The 20,960-nt window shown below is 37.6% G+C and overlaps 1 long non-coding RNA gene across 1 annotated transcript; it reads left to right on the top strand.

Moving 5' to 3' along the window:
- Positions 1-13: 13 nt before the first annotated feature.
- Positions 14-14,813, top strand: LOC127620187 (uncharacterized). Its single transcript, XR_007967682.1, has 3 exons — positions 14-2,535; positions 2,712-2,927; positions 14,180-14,813. It is a non-coding gene; the product is annotated as an uncharacterized LOC127620187 (long non-coding RNA).
- Positions 14,814-20,960: the final 6,147 nt, after the last annotated feature.

The following is a 20,960-nucleotide window of genomic DNA, read 5'->3' as shown; positions in this document are numbered from 1 at the left end:
TATGAAACCCAGACACACTGACCTAAATTAATCTCTGCCAAGTCTACATATACAGAGAATTTAGAGAGATTCAACATATGTTCTATGTTAAACAAAATGCCCAGGAAATTTAAGCACGGGTTGAATAAAGAACGTGAAAAAAGCTATTAAAAAGAGAAGGGGAGCGACAAGTACTTCAGAAAGCTTTAATATTAAAGCATAAACACATACAATATCTCCCAAAGTATATTAGACCATGCAATGGCAACACTAATTCACACATAATGCATGAATGTTATTGCATTAGATAACAAAAAATCAAACCAAATGGTATATATGTTAAAGAAAGATTGCACAAGCACCCTTTTCAAGAAACATTTCACAACATATATAGTGTTCAAACATTAGTGTAACATATTTGTAGTTAGTGTGATGAACTTCTTTAAGAACTTGAGGGAAACTGACTTGATACTTCCACAAAAAACGACCATTGGGTTAAAAGTGACAAAAAATGGTTCAGAAAAGTGAGTTCTCTAGCACTCACTCTAGCTACTAAATTCTAGCATTATTTGTTTGCTGATTGCACTTGGTTTGAGATTTTGTTATTTATGCAATGAATTTCATTCAATTGTTAGAGTTGGTTAAGCATCCACTGTATGCAAACACACAAAAGAGAGAGAAATAAAGACAGAGGGACAGAGAGAAAGAGAGATACATTGGTGATGCTCTTGGACCCTGAACAAGTTTTGTTTTCACAATTGCAGACAGCAGGACATCAGTGACATGGAGAGAACTGATCTCCAGCAGTTCATCATGCACTAATTTACTGGCTGCCATTCAGTTCCCCCCTTAACAGTCTCAAACTGCAGATATGGACGAGGACAAAGACATAGTACATTTTTGATGATTACAACAGCCATTTGCAAACAAAGGACTGCAAAGGAGAATTGTATTGGGTGAAAGACAGAGACAGAAAAGAAGATAAGGAAAGACAGAAAAGGTGGGCATATGAGCTTGTTTGTCTCTGTTTGTTCCATCAGAAGAAAATGTGACATTTGAAGGATGAGAGAACTTTTCCAGACTGTAAATTGGCACTGAAGGAGACTTGGAAGCAGGTTAGCTTTATTACTGTACTTCATAGGGTTAATAGACAAGAATAGAGTTAGAATGAGAGATAGAGATTCGTAAGAAAATAATGGGAGAGAGGAAGTTTAGAACACTGTCAGAAAAATAAAAATGTCTACATGACAGTCTGTATTTATTTATACCTTATGTGTTCCTAAAGGGTGCATATTAGTACCTTAAGATGTAAAGATGTGCTGCAACAGTGACAAGCTGTTGTACCTCTAATGGTAACATTTTTTTTTTTTTTTCTGACAGTGAAATGAGAAACGTCAAGGAAGCAGAGAGGATATTTAGTCAGCAAAGGTAGTGAAAAAAATAGAAAAAGTACAAATAAGGTTGGATGTAGGCTAAAAAGATACAGTCCCAGTAAAACAAGGAAAGTATTATTTGTCTCTCTCACACACGATCTACCTCTTTCCAGTTTATTAATCAATAGGGTTGCTGTTATTCCGCAGCTGTGCAGACAAGTTCTTCAAAAGGCAAGAGGGGGTTTTCAGGTGGCACAACACACCGAAAAATTCCCAGCATTCCTTCTGGCTAGCGAAAGATGACACATCATTCTGCTGTAACATGTCAGCTGATTGCTGTGCCACGGCACTGGTTTTAGGCGAGTGGCAGTGCTCTGGCAACAGACGTAGTCTTTTTTTTTCTCCCAGACGCACTGCGGCACAGCCAGACGACTAGAGTGGAAGCACAGGAGCTCACAGCTGCAGTTTACTGGCTTGTTTTGGGGAGGCAGAGGAGCCGAGCCGAGCCCTTCCTCTCGGAATACCGTTGCTCCTTTCCTCTCCGCCTTTGAGGAATAGATTTCATTGGGTGAAGCAGCCGAGGAGTCAAGAGCCAAGAAGGAAGACGAACTAAAACTCTGAGTCAAAAAACCTGGAATTATGCTTTGTCTCTGTCTAGCAGGAAGTAAAATGAGAAGAAACAAGATTTGATCATGATTTTTTCGAGTGCAGTCGCCGTGTATGTGCATGCATTATTGCGTTGGTTCCAGACTGAGAAATTGAACAAGATGGGTTGGATTCCAGTGCGTTACCTGTCCATCCCATCACAAACTCATTCCCCCCACCAAAGGTCCCAGTGCAGACATCCAGTCAGACAGGCCGATCTGCATTAGCTGGCTTTGATTTCACTTCTGGTCAGAGACTAGGTCCGCAGTGCTGGGACAAGGTGGGCGCTCCACGCCAGGGTTAAGGCAGCTTTCAGAGGCTGAGTCCATGTCCATCGGGCAGGGCAAAGTCGAAGGGAAACGGCAATGCAGCAGCTGAGCTGAGCTCAGCCAGACAGACGCAGTGACCTAAATCAGCCCCAGTCATGTCTGGACGCAGCAAGAGTGAGGCAGACAGAGAGAGGAAGACAGAGCGAGAGCGTCGGAGAGAGGGGGAGAGCGAAACACACATACCGTCTCGAACATATACTCACACTACAGTAGGTTTAGACGACTGCAATTAGCCTGTAAACAAATAGCAGAACGAAGTGTCAATTCGTTCCTCTCCTCTTTCGCTTGTTATACTTACTCTGCAGTTTTTACTAATGCTGTCCTTAGATGTGCTCACTCAGTGGATAAGCTTGTATGTGGCTGTGCTCTTATCTTTGTGCCATAGGGATGGAGAGAAGCAAAGGAGTCTGTAAGGGGAGGGGAAGACTGAGTTACCTCTCTCTCTCTCTCTCTCTCTCTCTCCTGTTTTTTCCCTCCACTGCTTTATTTTGTTCTATTAGCTGGAGTTCACATTGACTGCATGTCTACATTGATCTCCAGAGCGAAATGCTATCTTGTTCCCCCCTCCCTTTACCTTCCCAGATTGCACCTTTCCATACAGGTAAGAAATTCAATTCTTTGTCTGGATCATCCATATATGCGATCCCCTTTAGTCAAAGTGCATGTGGATGGGCGGTTTGTGTGTGTGTGAGATCTATTTGCTTTTGCTAAATCTGATGCTCCTGTACACATTAAAACACAAGATCATGAACAATAGCACACCCCCTTCACATAAGCGCTAACGCAAAGGGAATATTGAGAATATACAGTCTGTAGAATATGCTGGCGGTGCAGGTTTTTCTTGAACTGAAGGACAGCTAATAGAACCCAGATATGCAGTATGCACTCTAAAAAGTTGTTTAACTGCATGATGAAGGGAGTGCTTTTAAGTAAAAGTTATTTTAAGACTGTTAGTTAGCTCAAGTAATAGTCTTTTAGATGGGTTACACATTTATAAAGTGAATCATTTATGCCTTAAATACCACCATCATTTATTTATGCTTCTGGCAACAAATATTACATTACAATGCTATTGCCTCAACGTTTTTCTTGGCACAAATGATCCCATGCTCAGCAGGAGCACAATGTTGATCACAAGGGAAAAAGAGTCGGCGGGTGGCTGATTTCTAGCACATGCCGATTAGGTTCATCCTGCTAGCATATCATGGACCCACTCATAAATCTTTGCTTGGAAAAGTTGAACTTAACAGTTTTAGACAAATCCACCTGTGCGGTAACGCACAGTAAGAGCTCTCATATGCAGCCATTATCGATGAGAACTCAATATCCTTGAGGCATTTCTCTGTTAAGAGGCTTTCAGGTAAAAGTTGCAGGTGTCAGATTACATTTGAATATGTTTGTATTCTGTAAGAGCTGTTATAATGTGGCATGCTACAGTATATCAGTGTCAAACGCAGTATACAGTGTACACAGCCCCAGCATCAGAGCAACTTTGTCAATTGGGCCATCTGTTCTACATGGGTGGCACAGAATAACATCAACCTACCCATGCAGATTTGGACCTACCTATGCTTTGTTTTAGATTACAGAACACTTTTTGTTAACCTTTATCAGTTTCAGTAATGCAATTTCAAGTCGACTGAATTTGCGTAACACAATAAGTATAAAAAATTTATAATTTTGTAACTGTTGTTTACATCTAATAAAAAACATAGATTGTATAGCTGTGTCCGAGTAGGTAGATAAGGGAAAGTCTGACAACCAGGGCTTTATGTTAAGTCTTACTGAAGCATTCACAGCAATCAAATAAGTACAAGTAGAAGTTTTTAACTTACTCTTAGCTAAGCCCCACCTATTTACTGTTTCTAACTGTTGCAGACTCTGCATTTACTGTTGCTAACTCTGTCAAGCCTCCCTGCTAGCACTTATTTTGACGCTGTCAAACACATTATTGGTTTAAGTGAATTGCTTATGGGATTGTTAAATAACATTAACAGTGCAGTTATATTTAGTAATTGTATCTAATAGCCAAAAATATGTCCAGTATGTCATGGAAGACTACATTTAAAACATGAAATTGGGCAAAGAAATGCTTAATGGAGTGGTTGGCTGCAGAATCGAGGCAAACACTGGTCATGCTAAAAAGGGAGAAGCTTCCTTTGCAATTACATTAGTAATAGTGATTACAATTATTCAAAATAGTGTAACTGAACGGAACTGCTCCTGAAGTTAAAGTACTAATAAAAGTATTGTTAACTTCTTTGTTCTTATCTTAGCACATGACCTGAAGCAATATACAAACCAATTAACATTAAATCAGATTACAATCATTTTAGCTAATTGGAGCAAGTGCAGGTGCTCTTACTAACTTTACGTATGTTCGTTTGGGAATCAGGGCTGACACAGTTTAATCCACAGAATGCACTCAAGATTTAGAAATTCGAAAAAGGAAAAACCCCCACAATACACAATGTACTCCTTGTGTAACTATAACAAGTATCTTAGCAACAACATTTTAATATATTTTTGGATCATTTTAATTTTTGGCTGTATCCGTCCCTCCACATATTTTAATCTGGCCCCGGGGCGCAGCTCATTTATCCTAAAAGAGTTTTTTTTTTAAAACATTTTTTTATTGGATATTTATATTGCATTGGGACCTAATGTGCCTCCACAAGCATTTAGCATGCTCAAGGTTGCCAGATAAGAGATGCAAACCCCCAATTAGAGATTTATACTTGCGCATATTGGAAATATTCCATCTAATGTTTAGCAATATGGCAACCATGCATGCAAGTGCGCTCTTTCTAGCTCTCTTTTTCCCCTTTTAACAAACTTAGCGATATCTAGTGTGATATTCTTCTGCTCAAGGAAAAGTGCTCTACGCCACTCCATGTCCATTCTTGAGGCTGCTTGTGCTATTTGGTGATACTAAGTTTGCCAGCAAACCTTCTCAGCGATGAACTCGAATAAAATCCAAACATAGAGCTCTGCATTATTGACACTCAAGCAAAAGCAAGCGAGAGATGAATATACATTTTTTATTTGTGTAATTTATAAAGTCCCTTATTGATTATGTGAATGTGAATAATTCCTGAGTTCCTTGTGACCAGAACAAATGACTCAGAGGCTACTCGCGCAACACAATCAGTAGCGCCACAGCAAAAGGTAAACACATTTAAATTGATGAAACTATGTCTGATGGAAGAGGTGCTGCTCAGTGTCATGGTACCAGAACATTCGGTAGCAATATACTTCCCATGAGATTATATTGATCCAAACACACAGGACTTTCATAGGCTTACCTCAGAAGAGAGAAATTGTTTGTCAGACTATACGGCAGACAGCAACACTAAAATAGGATTGTTCAGACTCTGTAATGGTTTTGGTGGGGCTTACCGAAGGGGAAACTGAATAAAATGATTCCAATGATCGCATTAGCAATGACACTTACTTGTAAACGGAGCCTTGAGCCACAGTTAACATCAGTAGTAGTTTTATAGCTTCTTTTTTCAGTTCTGTTTTGAATTACATATTAATCTGGGGGGTATGGGTGTGGCTTGGTGTCATTTTAAGGCGTCCATGTCCCCGCTTTACACTGTTCCTGCAGTAGAGTTGTTCACGGTGGCATCACTGCCAAATAACGTGGACTTAATGCCATGATTTATGGGTTAAGTGACATGACCTTTTAACAGATCAGGTAGACCTTGAAAAACATCTAGTGTGTATAAATTCTTCACTCTTCCAGGAGTACAGCAGGACACAGCAAAATGATCTGCCCTTTACCTACATCACTGCTGTGTTACCAGAATGGATACCAGCCATTCATGGTGGAAAACTTCTTCAGTTTAGGTACACTTTCTACCCGTTATGAATACAAATGATAGATTTTAGAACCAATTAAATGCGTTTTCTTTCTGTGCCAACTTTCAGTCTGGATGCAGTGGCTTTGTTCAATTTTACGGAAATGTGTCGCGAACAGTGCTAAGAAACCTGCACATCAACACAGAGTGTGGTTACATGCACGATCTTACACCAAGGGTTGGGATATAACAGAATAAATGTGACAGTGTTATGTATTCAGAATACAAAAATTAAGTCACTGTATTCAGCCCTCATTATGTTTTCAAGCAGCTGTATTCAGAATACAGTAACTATAAAATGTTGATACAATACTTTTAGAATACTTCTCTCATAATGACCACAGAATAAGGCAGATGTGAAAGAAGAAAAGTCTTGTCAGTCAAGTGAGAAGCAGCCTTTATATAAACACTGCACACGCACACTGCAAACTTGTATACTATACACTATACAATTCATGTATAATCATTATGGGATTGAATATCTGGCAACTGCACCATCATACTGTTATCGGAACAACCAGTATGCTATCAATACAGCCGGCAATGTTCTTTCACATATATAACTTTTGAGTGCATGATACATGGTTTCCTGTGATTGTAACTGTTTTGTAAATACATTTATGCAGCTGTAGATGCTGCTTCAGTGCCATGCTTTGCAGTGTAAAGACTCTTGATAAGCACTTGGTGAGTAATTTTTACATTGGAAACTTTCAGAATGAAGATCTGTAGAGAAATAGCAGCTACAAACCAACTTTAATATGAATAGGTTAAACATGGGAGAAAGTAGAGCAAAGACTGTCGGTGATTTCCCAATTGGCTTGTAGATGTGATGTTTTATTCTTTGTCAGCCCAGTCAAATAATGGGTTAAGAAGATTCAAATATTGTAGTTGACCACACACTGCCTTCTGTTTGCCTTCTATACCATTAAGAAAAACACAATTGTCCAACTACACTTCTAATTTAAATAAACTAGCCATTTAGATTTACTTAGATGTTAAAAGTGGAAGTGTAGCGGTTCAGGTAAGATAATAATGACAAATCACTTGTAATTCTTCAAGTTGTGGGTGTGTCACATAAGGGAGATATCCAAAATATGCAGTGTTGGGGGGCCTCCAGGAACAGGGTTGGGAACCACTGGTCTAAGCTGTGTATTGCACATAATTATTGCTCAATGGGGCAGTTTTAACTGTTCATGAGATGGATAGCCTGTTGATGGATGAGCGCATGTTTACATTTTGACATCAAAATTGGAGAAAAGATGCTCATTTCAAAATGTCATGTTTTTTCTTTGCTCTTTCTGGATTCATAAAGAGCTGATTTTGCTAGTTATCAAAATTTCTAAATGTACTGTTGCAATTGCATGCTTCGTTAAAAGTTTCAAAGTGACTGTATTATGTCATAGCAAGGTTATGTCCATTCTGTCTGTTGCTTTTCTTTGTCTTTCATACTAGAAAGTGGGTCACTCATCTCAGCCTGTGCCAAACCCCACTCTTCCCCATATGTTCCCTCAATGTACACAGGGCTTTCATATGCCAGCACTTCCATTCCCATACAGCAGTTATTATGTTGCTCTTTGCTTAATACAGTGCATTTTGAAAATCATCTTTGATGGTTGGTTATTTTCTGAAGCCTCCTTTGTTCCAAACTGCCTTCAATCATTCTTAAATTACTTCAAATGTGGTAGCCAAGCAAGCCCCCAACTCATTCACACGCACACCACGCCACTGCAAAACAGCACACATCTGAATGTACTTGAGGTCGGGTCCTCAGACTAACTGAGAGTTTACAGACCAACAAACTGTAAATAGCTTTACCGCCCTTATTTGTAGGTTTCCAAAAGGATTCCTTATGTTGTGGATTATTTTAAAACCTAGAACTAACAGCAGAAGAAATGGATCCCAATACTTTTAAAACATATTTTGAAGGTTGTTGAGTTCCTTTAGTGCATTTCCACACTAAAATCACTCCAATGTTCCAAATATGAGTTTAAGGGAATAGTTAACCAAAAATCAAAATTAAAACGACATGGTTTGCAAATGATAACAGAATTCATCACTAACTCAAAATAAACAGTAACTGTCAGGAATCCATATGATTATCTTCATAATGGAAAGATTTTTATTAAATCTTCATTTTTGTGGCATTAACCGCATAGCCATTAAAATGTCACTGATGATGTTTTCTAACTGACAGCAGATCTGTTTGCCCCATATGTAGGTCAGTGATATATGAACTGCAAAATGACAGAGGATGCACTCTGTTGAAAAACCACCCTGAAGATAACATGTAATCATACGCCGCCATAAAAAAAAAACAGGGATAGGCACGTTCAGATTCAATGTAGCGCAAAAACACACATTTACAAAATTGTTAAACAATTTCAGCATGCAACTGAAACACTGATTTGCATTTTTATATCTAAAATCACAAAACATCATTTATATTAATGCATGTTTTTGCCTGGTCCTGGGGTTCCTAGCAGTTAAGTGTCTTTTGAATGCATAAATAAGCAGTCATATTGCACTGACAAGCTTTGTTATTGTCTTCATTACACGCTGACAGTAAGCAAATGTGCTGAATGCACTTCAGGGCTCTTTTAGTGGCTTCATTATGGCTGTGTAATATCCAGCCGAGCTCATGTCCATTTTTAAAGCTGGCATGGGGAGCACTGCATCTTACTGTTACTGTTTTGGTCACTGGGTTTGTTATTTTCCCCTGTGCTTTGTCTTTTATAATAACCCGAAGGTAACTCTCTACAATATCACCTTCTCTGAATCAAAACTGAATTACGTTTATAAACACACAGTTTTTATAAAAAATCATGACATATCAATGTTGGACATTTTGTTGACATTTGTCTTGTTGATACAGGAAGTTGGTGCAGGACATATAACAGGGTTTTTCCTTCTTTTTTTAAATAGCCAATAGCCATAATAACTTATAAACCTTAAAAGACAGGCCTACCATGAGCTCCGAAGTTGTTAATCTATTGGATATACTTCTGTTGAAGCCACCAGTCTGCATTATTTCAACTTCATTATAAAAAAAAATGACATTACTTGTGAAGAACTACACTACCCATGATCCTGAAGAGAAGGATTCACCAATCAGAGAATAGCAGCCAACAAAGCACGCCAAAAGAGCTCAGCAGTGACTGCCCAGTGCCCACTCCTATAATATGAATGATGCAATTGAGGCTGTCTCTTTCTACAATATATTGCTATATATTTGTTTATAATGCAAACGTTAAAATGAGTCATGCGCTACAGTTAAAGTGTTTAGATGTCATAAGATAGCATTGTGTGAGGAACAGGGTGAAAATGAAATGTTTATGAACTGAGAATCTGACGTTTTATGATTTGAGTGAAAGTGAATAAAAGTAATTGTTGTTTTAGCACCTCTAGTGTTCATTCCATCAGGAAAATGCCGTGTTGTGTACATCAGGCAAAAAAAATGTAGTTATTGTTACCTGATTCTTTGACCTGGCTGCGAATGCCACTGGGGGAGAAATATGACAGTAAAAAGACAGTAAACCAGTCGAATTTAACAACATCCTCTCTCACACAATCTCCTCTCTTGATTTCATTCTAGCTAGGAAAAAAGTTACTTTTTACTTACTTTTAATACTTAAGAACAATTTAAGGTTAATACTTCTGTGCTTTCACTCAAGTATGTTTTCGGCTAGATACTTGGACTTTTAATTGAGTAAAATGTTCACTCAGTATCCATACTTTCTCTTAAGTATAATTTCTGAGTACTTTTTACACCCCTGCTTTATCGGAACAATCTAACTGTAAACCCCCCTCACAGCTAACTCCCAGAGATGTTGTTTACATAAATAGATAAGTTTCAACAGCTCCATGCAACATGCTTACATAAACATGATTCCATTTATCCAGAATAGCTCTTTGTAGACCCTGCCCGGTGTTCCTTCCCCACACACTTTATGATCATGAATGAGGCCCCAGGGTCTGAGATCTGAGCAGTGTTTCCTGTGAGAATCCATCGAGTGTGCTGTGCAATCTGCGCTCAACACTGACAGCAGTCTATCTCTTCACTAGCATCATTACCCATTTCCACTGAAGCTGAGCTCTGTTTGTGTTTGTGTGTTTACAGTAAACAGCATAATAAAAGGCGAGCTAAAGTTAGTTGGTCGGACAGGCCTTACCAATCCCACAGACTGTTCAGCTGCTCTGCTACCACTGTGGTGTTTTGATGTGCACCACTATGCATATGCAGTTTTTGGGCCATCACCAACAAGCTACCGTGCAGGAGGAGGCGACTTTATCTGGACTGAGAGTCTGGTAAAGGAAAGGATATTTTACATGGTTAGTATAAAATCCCAAGGGTGCTATGATGCAGCTGTTCCTTTAGTCAGTTTGTCGGGCCATGTGGCATCGGCCACTGTTTCCAAAGCCAACAGCAGTCCTGAAAGTTTTGTATACAGAAAAGTTATATAGAGTATATCTGGATATAGTTATAACTTCCAACAAAGCAAACCCGATAAGTTTCGCAATATGTTCGTGTAAGGATACCAAAAAAGGAGGTGATGTAACTTCCTTGTTTACATGGAGCTGAACAGGTCGTTTGCCAGACTGTTGTCTTGAATCAGCAGAAGAACACATAATTGTTTCCCTCCTGTTATCTGCATACATTGGTACTGTATAAATAAAGTAAATAATTAAATAAAGGACAAGTCAAAATAATGTTTCTGTGGTAATGCACATTGTGCAATAAGTGCTGTCAATTTATCTCAACTTGCATTGAACCCAAAACATTCCTTTAGAAAAAACAAGGCAGGGTATGAATTGCCTTGTTTTTGTCTAGCTCTTGTGCACCAGTACTCTCATTGGCTGATTCTGTGTTGATATTCTGTGTCAGGTCAGTTGAATGCCCACACTCTCGGATGGAAGCACATGACCAAGCACTCGTAAGACCTTGCGCTGTGTCGCTCAGATTACACAACATGTACATAATGAGGAATTAGTCAGTTGTCTAGCTGAACAGATACAGGCTGCTCCCACGCTAGGATGCATGTTATTGTGATCTGGCAGTGACCGGCAGTGCACGAATAAACACTAGACCAGACTGGTGGTAAGACTCCAACACCATTACAAACAACATTTTCAAACAGGAACAGAGAGCAAAGTCAATACATTTGAGATGTTCAAAACTTCTTGAGACAGGTGAATAAAAGGCATAGCATTGAAAAGGAGAGTTTAGTACCTGTTGCTTTGAAAATGACACTTTGCTTTCACACTTCTCTGTATGCCATTATCGCAGGCAGAGAATTCTTACAGGACTTGCGGTACCCCATGTACACTCTAACAGGAGGCTGGGACAGTTACCTAATCAAGAAGATAGGGAGCAAGAGAGACAGAAATAGGGTGATGAGCAGGGTCCAATGGGTCAAATTAGTTTTCAGAATATAAATATATGCTTTGCGGATGAAAGATGAGCAAAAAATCCCATAGACTTCCATTGAAAATGTCGACACACTTATCTTGGGATCAGTATATTATAGATACTTGGGGATGGTCTCTTTTGAGTAGGGCCAGTAAGCAACCAACTTGCAACCATTTAGTAATGCCCTATCAACCGCCTACTGTAGCAGCACCTTAGTAATCACCCAAAACACCCCAACATTGCATCAATCCAGTATGATTTTTTTTTTAAACTTTTTTATTTATTCAATGTTGTGGACAATCCGACAACATTTTGACCTAATACAAGATAATGTTTTTCTCTGTTTCAAACTCTTAAACAGGTCAAAAATGACCGGAATATAACAAGGGGGTAGGGATAGTTGACACAAATAAAAGTTGTTCCAAACCCATTTGACTTTCTTAGTTCCATGGAACACAAAAGGAAATGACGGGTAACATGCTAGCGACTGACAGCCTCAGTCAACACTCACATTTATTTTGTTCCCATGCAAGTATGTCTTATGCAATTATCGTGAGAGTGCTAATTCGAAGCGCAATTTTCATGTCAGCATTAAGGGTAAGTGGGCATGGGTGGGAGTCTTTGCGCTATCTGTGGGTGTTTGCACGCAAACTATGGGTGTACTGTATGTTAATAAAGTGGCACATAGCGCAATTTTGCTAATTTCCTGAGAAATTGGTCAATTGCTAAAATGTTTGAGAACCTATTCTCAAGTCTACTCTCACGCAAAGTCTAAAATCGGTTCCAGTTTGGGGATTCCACCAGCAGATAAAATCAAAGAGTTATTTATCACTGTTAATACTAGCCAAGATTTCTGTCAGTAGATCAATATGATTAATACACATTATGTTTATTTTGTATAGCTCCTTTCCAAAGCTTAAGGATGCTGTTCAGAAATTAAACATAAACATTCTGAGAAATACAGACTACCACCCCTGAAGTCACAAGTTCAAATCCAGGGTGTGCTGAGTGACTCCAATTAGGTCTCCTAAGCAACCAAATTGACCTTTGGATGCCGTGAAGAATAGCATGGGCCTCCACATGCGCAATGTCTCCGCAGTAACGTGCTCAAAAGCCATGTGATAAAATGTGCGATTTAGTAACTGAGTCTCTTCCTCCGCCACCCGGAATGAGGTGATTCACTACGCCAACACGAGGACTTAGAACGCATTGGGAATTGAGTATTCCAAATTGGGAAGAAATTGAGGAAAATACAAAAAAATAGAAATATCTAACAAATATGCATGACAAAAAGACATCAAAAAGTCATGCCCACTGACTTTGCGGCATCGCATAGAGCTGAACTTAAGGCTTATTGCTCTTAAAATAGGGCCCATATGTTATATCTTGTGCTTTTAATGTTGATTTGATTTTATACACTATATCACATTTCTGTAGTTTTCACAGCATTATTACAGTATAATGAACAAATGCTTACTGTAGCATGTTGCTGTAGATCTGCAAAGCATCATGGGCAAATTTCTTTGGCGGGTGAATTCTACAGTAAATACAGTTTTCTTGTGAATCACAGTACAGTAATTTTGAGTGAGATTTTTTTTCAGCAGTAGAAAGAGTAATCTGTCTTGCTAATGGTACACTTTGCATTATTTCCAACACAGACATTTTCTAGTTTTTGTTACATGCAGACAGAGGAGGACCCGACATGTTTATATCCTCCATAATGTTAACAGTTACACAAATGATGGGAGTATAACGATATGCTGATGGCCACCTGCTTTTCTCCACACAATTTTGTTGCAAGAGCTTACTGACAAGATTCCACACTTTCTGCAGCCTTTGACTTCAGCAAAGATAACTTTGCTCATTATTTTGCAATGCTACGTTAATTTAGCACAGTTTCCTCATGTAAAGTTAGCTGTGTGTTTAACTTTTAAGAGTGCACTGGGAGACAGGAGTAGAGAAAGGCACCCTCCTTAGCTAGTAAGCTAGTGTGCATAATTTACCACAAGAAACTATTTACACATGAAATTTTGATCGATTTTGTTATCTGGTGACATTTAGTTGATCACATCATCAATTACATTAACATTATTGGATAAAAGTTCAATTGGAATCGTATGTGGGTGCCCGGGTGTGTGTGTGTTGGTGTGCTAGCTAGCTCCGTTTGGAGAAGCTTGTCGCTCGTTTTTCTCTTGCTAGCTACCGTGAGGCATGGGTTACCAAGTACTGAAGCGGGCTGAGTTGAAACAAAATGCAACAATGGGTAAGACTTTTAAACAGCACAATATTTTCGATAGGATTGTGATTTTTTTAATTTTTTTATTTCAAGACATTTTGTGCATTACAAACACACTTGAATCGAAACCACACAAAACCTAAGCCAGCTAGTTGTGTGTGTGTGTGTGTGTGTGTGTGTGTGTGTGTGTGTGTGTGTGTGTGTGTGTGTGTGTGTGTGTGTGTGTGTGCTGTTGTACCATGCTACTGCCCTTTTATGTAGTGTTGTCATTAGTAGAAACATATTGTTGTATTTCTAATGGATGAATGAATTAATTTTTACATAAGTAACTAATTATTCCACTGCAGGAAAGAAGAGCCCAGGAAGAAGTTCAGGAAGTTCAGGAAGAAGAATACTGTTCAGGAACCATAAAATCAGTCTTAGAAATGTTATTGTTTAAAAGTTTACAGTTTATGGTTCATATTTAATATGTGTTTTTATACATTTCCACTTTTAACAGAACATTTTAATTGCTTCCAGTGCTTGGATTTTACTGTTTTGTTTGTAACAATTACTTGAAAATATATTTTCTACAAAGTGATGTTTTTGTGTGTATTTTCACATTGAATCAACGTTACTAGGATACATGTGACTGTCAGCGAGTCTCAGAGAGCAAATGTAAAACAATAGAGGACTTGCACACATCTTTATGATAAACAACTCCTTCCCTTTGTTTTTTTCTTTTTCTTTCTTTTATATTTGTCTCTAGAATTACAGCCAAATTAACTAAAACTCCTCAAACAATAAATCAATCATTTTAAAACTCTCTAAATATGCATGAAAGATTAACAAAAGAATTTCAGGCCAGGCAATTTATATTGTCATGGTAACTTGAACAAAGAGGAAGGATTTGTATGTTCAGGAAAGTAGTGTTGTTGTTGTTTTTTACAAAATGAAAAATGTTTACAAAATGGAAAATACTAAATAAAATCTATTTATTAGCTACCTATTATGTATTTTCACATTTAAAATGTTGAAAGTTGAATGAAGTTCTACAATAAATGTCATTTTTGTGGCAAAAGCAGTGTCTTCATTTTACAGTATGTAATTATTTTACAGTTATTAATTTACAGTATTAAAATGAATGCAGTTATTCCTGTTACAGTAGTATACTATTTGCTGTGATAAAAAATACAGCATCCTATTACTCTGATGACAGTTACAGTACTGTGATTATTACTGTAATACCAATTACAGTATTTTATAGATACTGTGATTCATTTTACAGTAAGAATACTGTGTAATGTACTACAGCAACTTACTAGCTAATTGCTGCCAGCCAGTTACGGTACATTTTACAGTGTAGCTAACTTATTTCGGTTTATTTAAATTAAACAAAAATTCCCCCATAAAGGGAAAAAATCCATCTGAAAATTAAATACAGGGGCCCCTTAATAAAGTTAATTTCTGACAGTGGTAAGGTGGGAGAAAGCAAAATGGTAATGCTCTAATGCCACGGTTGTCAAACTGGGGTACGCGTACCCCCAGGGGTACGTGGACTGATTTCAGGGGGTATGCGAAAAAATATCTAAGGGACTGTTCATTTTTTATTTAAGGGGCTACTGGAGGAGTTTTGAGATCTGTAGTCAAAAAAGACTTGACCCTCCTTTCACCAGCAATAATTTTTTCTATAACCCTCCAAAATGATTGTGAAAAAAGGCATGACCCTCCCCGATAATTTATTGATTACTTCTGTAGCCTACTGGTTTGCTCTTGGCAAAGATGTTCAGATAGCCATTGTTTTTTTTACAACCAAACGACTAAACTCCTGCTTTCTCATCTTACTAGGGCTGTAACGATAGACCAAACCTACAATCCGGTTCATATCACGATTTTTGATTTTAGATTTGAAAAAAATCATGTTTTCGGTGCTGATGCAGTGGTGACGCGTTCATGTAACATGCAAGGGTGGCGCTGCCAATACAGTATCTAAAAGCTGCCACAAAGAACCGGCAAAAGTAATGATTATGAATATGTCAAATATAGCAAGGAGACATTTTAATTGTTTATTAATAAACAAGTGTTTGTCAGTGTCGGCTGCAAAGATGAAGTTGGCGATGTTGACTCGCGATCTTCAGTAGTGAACGCGCCAGAGAGAAATGCACATTTCATACGGATTACATAGAGAGTCTGATTTCTTTCGTTTTGAATTGTTCTGTTAAAAAGTAGACATTTCAAGTTTTCTTTCTCAGGCCTGTGAGGCAAGTACCTTATACGCTGTGTTTCGGTTCATTTATTAGACGAGAGTCCAGTTCACGCGCCGGCGCCTCCGTGTCATGATGATCTATTTTCTACTATATTTACTTCTTATTTATTAAATCTAGGCAATTGGTTGATGAAACATTGATTAAAATTAAGATACAATTAATAAAAAGCGAAATTCACTTTAAAGAAAGTTTTAAAGTCACTTTCAGAGCGGTCATGTCCGTAACATTGTTTTTTTTCCTCATAAATGCGAACACGAAAAATTAAATAAAAATAATATTTTAAGTTCTGTGGAGGCCGACCCTCATCAGGTGGGTAGTATTACTTTTGTTTTGCGCTGTGTAGTTCATAGAATTACTAAAACATATTTTGCCACAGGTCTAAAAGTTAAAGATTTTTTGTGTCACGTCACATGTGTATTTCCCTCATATTAAATATAAAACGTGTAGACTGATATTTTTCTAATGTCTGGAGCTTTATTAAGGGAGTATGGATATATAAACAGACGTTTCAGTATTAAATGCATTTTCTGAGAATTTATAGGCTATTTCAAGTTTTGACTGCAAATGTCACGTCCATAACGCTGGAATTGCCCAATTTTAAAGAATTTATCCTCAACTAGTTTTTTGGCGTAGGTCTACGTATTTTATTATATTAACTTCTACTAATAGTAATTTAAAAATGTGGTAGCCCTACATCTAACACATCACACTCCACTGTTATGGTGGCAATTTCAGTAGATTTACTCACTAACATTGTTGTGGAAACACAATAAGAATGGAAACTAAAATATGGTAGTATCGTGCTACAGCGCACATTCTATCAGCTACAGTTCTGGGTCCTCAGTCCCAATACTATAAAACTCGACGTAGCCTACGTTCACTTCACATGTTAATGCAGCGGTAGAGTTACACTCACATGACACTGCACTTATTCGCAATCACAAAAGTTCATTATTTGCTCGTGCTTTAAAGCTTTGCCGGGTAAACATTTCATTGGCGTTCTGATCTGACATGATCGCACTTTTTCTATTAACAAAATATTCGAGAGTGGAGATTGGGTTCATGTCTGTTTAAAATCATTATATTCAGCACATTTGTATCATATGTTGACTTTTGATGAGATTTGTATCATATTTTTATGATTCTATTCACTATTCTCGACAAAATTTATAAAAATAAATATTATTAAATAAAAAAACCTTGTTGTTAACAATTGGTGGTGTTGGGGGTACTCCGGAAGATCTATAATGTCTCAGGGTGTACATGCCTGTTAAAAGTTTGGGAACCACTGCTCTAATGTAAGTGCTCTGTGGCCAGCAGAGGCTATAAAAGAGCATAAATATCTCCCTGATTGTTGTTTATGTGTTGATCTGCCTGGATTTGGTCTGTGATCACACTGAATTCAAAAGCCCTCCCTTCTGCTTGATCACACCACGCAGTACATGAAGCCCAGCACTACTGGAGCAGAATGAACTGTGCTGCAGGGATAAACTGCCTCACTGCTCTCTATCAACAGGGTGAAGGACAACACAGAATAAAAAAGCTTTCTGCACTCTAACGACTTTGGGTTTTGCTTATGCAAGCGATGCATAAGTCACCCATTATGACTCCGCATATAAACACATAAGGACACCCATAGAAGCCCATGTTGTTAACTTACGTAAAGACGTTAATGTGATACATAGTGGATTCAATTACTGTCTGAGTAATGTATTGCAATATACCATATTCATGGTGTTTGTTTACTGTTGTTTAAAAACAGTACTACAGCTTGAAGCATATGGGATGATAGACTGTTATGTATAGTTTACATTTTGAAGTATTTTTCCTCCTTATTTCAACCAGAAAGTTCTGATCCAGTGCGCCACAGGTCATAAGGGAAAACTGACCTTGGTAATGAGAAAGGAAATCTTTTCCCTACCTTCTCCCCCGTATCGTCGTATCTTCATTTTTTTATTTATTTATTTTTTATCCAGGGATATGTATATAGAAACATAAATTATCTTTAAAGTCCTCTTATGTTGCTAGTTTTTAAAGGAATAATTCAGCCAAAAAATACAATTCTGACATAATTTACTCACTCTCATGTCGTACAAAACCCGTATTACTTTCTTATGTGGAACACAAAAGGAGCCGTAATGAATATATCGGTCCATATTTTCAATACAATGGCATTTGAAAGTGACTCACTATAAAGCTTAAAAAAGGACCAAAAGGATCATAAAAGACCATATGTAAGTCATATCCCAAGTCTTCTAAAGGTAAAGGTTTTGGTGACAAAAAAAGAAGTAATTTTACAGTGAAAATCGTGACATCCGTAGCACATTCATGAGTGCATGAGAGAAGCTCATTCACATCGGCTCTTGCACTGTTTAGCAACAGAATATTCATTTTTGGGTGAACTATTCCTTTATGACATTTTGTTAAAAACAAATGATAAAACTAGTTCACAAAGCAGCTGTGTAGTGAGATATAAAGGCTTGAACAAATTATATTCAGAATATTCTAGAGACATTTCCCAAAGGGAGAATCAGCACTTATGTATTGAACGTGCCATGAGCTGCGACGCTATCAAAACACTATTTTGTGTGTGTATTCTGGATAGTGGTGCATTTTTAATTGCAACTTTCACACATGAATTCCTATAAATTGCAATAAAATGTCTGAATTAACTTTTTCAGTAACACTTTACACTAAGTTTCATCAATAAATAGTTTACAAACATTATATAATGCGTAACAGATCATTAGTTAGCCTAATGTATATTCAGATAGTTAGACAAACAAGATAATGTGCTTGTTAATGTTTACTTAATGAATTTAACAAACACCCCCTTACACAAACTTTGTTACAGTAGCTTAAAGTCCAATGCCCATTAAGGTACTAAATAATCTTTAGTAAACATTTACAGTGTATGAATAGTTTCAACTTTAGACCGGGTACTGGAAAAATTCATAAATGAGTTGTAAAGATGTGAAAATAGTAAAAGGATGCTTAAATACTTCAACAAACAAACAGCTAATGTTTTGCTTTTACAGACGCTGTTAATTAGCTGGACATTAACTGATCATTTGTAAACATGAATAGAGTTTAAAATTCTGAAAAATACAAGAAATGTCTGAAAACATTTGTAAATGTAAGTGCATGAACTCATTTGGTATTCTCACAAAAAAGTTTCATGACATGTGCAAGCATTTAAATACAGTGACAAATTAGTTGTTACTACATTTGTTAAAAAAAAATACAATTGTAGAGGTTAAAAGTGCATTCCATATATGAATTATTTGAATTTACTAATTGATCTGTTCAGCATTATATAATGATTGTTAATGATTTATTAATGAAAGTTATGATAGTGTTAACCTTTTTCCAGTAAAGGTACCACATCAATGGCGTTTAGAATTTTATAAATATTGCTACCAGTGATATGATATGACTATGACCACCAGGATATCGTTAAAAAATGTTAACAGTTGGTAACTACACTATAAGTTGTTCCAGAAATACTTTAGGCTAGTATTGTTATTTTTTGTTTGTTTGTTTGTTTTGTGTGTGTGTGTGTGTGTGTGTGTGTGTGTGTGTGTGTGTGTGTGTGTGTGTGTGTGTGTGTGTGTGTGTGTGTGTGTTTTAAATGGCACAGCTAAATGTCTGTGTTGCTAAATACCACGGATGAGGAAGCTACTTTGAAGCTGTAGCTTCCCAAGAGACAAGCTACTCATAACTTAAAAGAATATTCCGGGTTCAATACAAGTTGAGCTCAATCAACAGCATTTCTGGCATAATGTTGATTTCTACAAAAATGTATTTCAATTCATCTCTCCTTTTCTTTAACAATAATAAATAACAAATAACAAAAAACTTTTCAAAACTTGATCCGACACTGAATGTTCAAGCAGCCTAATTTACACTTAGAAAACTCCTGATGTTGTTGTAACAATGAAAAAAGCACTTACCAATTTACTTGAAGTGAAAATCAGTCCACTCCTGTTTAATTAATCAATCACATGGTCATGCAGAACATCTCGTGTTTTTAAATCCAAAAGGATCTCTTTCTCAATGGTGATACCAAATGTGATGACTGCCGACTCGTCAGACAGCTTGATCTTACGCTTTTCACTCTTGAATTACGTACATCACTTACATTTTCAAGGCCTGGCAGGATGAAGCTCAGACTCACTCTCTGCTTCGGCTATCGAGCTCGGCTTCGGGTATGCGATTTGTGATACAGTTGTCACACTTTGCTTGTGAGCATACTTTGCTTGACTGGATAAACTTTTCTTTTTTCTCTATTTGTTTGTAGATTAATTAAGAGTTTTTATATATGTTGGGCCAGCAGAGAAGGCGTTGTGGCCCTGAGAAATTGCTACTGGTACTAAGTATACCAGAGAGTTGCCATAGAGCATAGACCAAAAATGGGTCGCTGGTCTATTCAGATTGGGTCATGGACAGCAGGGAAAGAATAATGCCAAAATTGTTCCTCCATTTGAATTTCCCATGGCCCAAGCTAAATTTTGGCCCGCCGAGGCTCTTAATTTATTCATGTTGCTTTCTGCACTTAATATGTGCAAAATATGCCCCTCACCTGAAAACATGATGAACAAATGTGTAGTGCAATCCATCACAGAAACACTTGCACCAATTTTCAGCTCTGCTCAAACCTGCTGTATCTCTGGAGCACGTGAGTGTCAACCGGGCTTCCTTCGATATCGCGGCGCAGACCACAACAACGATGCGACTCTTTTGAATTCTTGTCCAAATTTACTATAGTTTAAAGGGCTTTGGAGGAAGTCAATCCTCATTAACCGCTAGACAGACCTTAGATTATAAACAGCACTGACAAACTAAAGAGACAACACAGTGCATGTGCCAAAATAAAGGTTTT

The sequence above is a fragment of the Xyrauchen texanus genome, chromosome 26, assembly GCF_025860055.1.
Source record: "Xyrauchen texanus isolate HMW12.3.18 chromosome 26, RBS_HiC_50CHRs, whole genome shotgun sequence".
NCBI lineage: Eukaryota > Metazoa > Chordata > Actinopteri > Cypriniformes > Catostomidae > Xyrauchen > Xyrauchen texanus.
Note: the sequence above shows the minus strand (reverse complement) of the source record. Positions and strands in the feature narration are given on the sequence as shown.